Source organism: Corvus brachyrhynchos, unplaced genomic scaffold (assembly GCF_000691975.1).
Source record: "Corvus brachyrhynchos isolate BGI_N302 unplaced genomic scaffold, ASM69197v1 scaffold312, whole genome shotgun sequence".
Lineage (NCBI taxonomy): Eukaryota > Metazoa > Chordata > Aves > Passeriformes > Corvidae > Corvus > Corvus brachyrhynchos.
In genome coordinates, this window is record NW_008236640.1 from 14,267 (window position 1) to 15,043 (window position 777).

The window sequence follows — 777 nt, forward strand, 5'->3', positions numbered from 1 at the left end:
GTCGTGTCCACCTCCACCGCACTGCCACGACTTCTCCAATAGGATGGGGAGCACTGAGCCACTTCCTCCACAAGTCGCTGAGGACCAGCGGAAGCATCTCCTTGGCTGCGCTCTCTCCTCCGTGCCACAGCCGCAGGGAAACGCTCTGCCCCGAGCGCCCCGAGACGTGTGCAGCTGGTGCTTGCTGGGCTCCTGGATCCTACTGTGCAGAGGGATGGACCTCTGCTGTCTCCTGGGCCAGGTGACGGTCCTGCAGCCAAGAATGCTCAAACAGCTCTTCCAAGGACGGCCTGTGCACGGGGTCCATGGATAAACACCACCGGATGAGGTGCTGGCACTCTGGGGAGAGAAACCGGAAACCGCTGCTCAGCGGGACAAGGCTCCTGCCCCTGCTCTCCCAGATTCCACGGTGCCCAGGCCACACTAGGAGCGCTCGGAAGCTGCACCCCAACCTTCCCGTCGATCCTCCCTTTCGGACGAGAGCAGCCCAGAGGCACACGTGCCACCTCCTCCAGCTAACCCCAGGAGATCAACCTCCTCCCTAGCTGCAAGAGCAGGACGCCTGCGTGCCACCTGCCCTCTGCCAACCCCGTCCTTCCCTCCTCCCGCCGTGCCCTGAAGGCGCATCCCCACCTTGAGACACCCGGGGCAGGAAGAAGAGCTGGCCCCGGATGATGTCCTCATCCGTGTTGAAAGGAAGGTGCCCACAGACCAGCTCATAGAGCAGGATGCCCAGGGACCAGATGGTGGCTGGCTGGCCATGGGAGCAGCCAAACA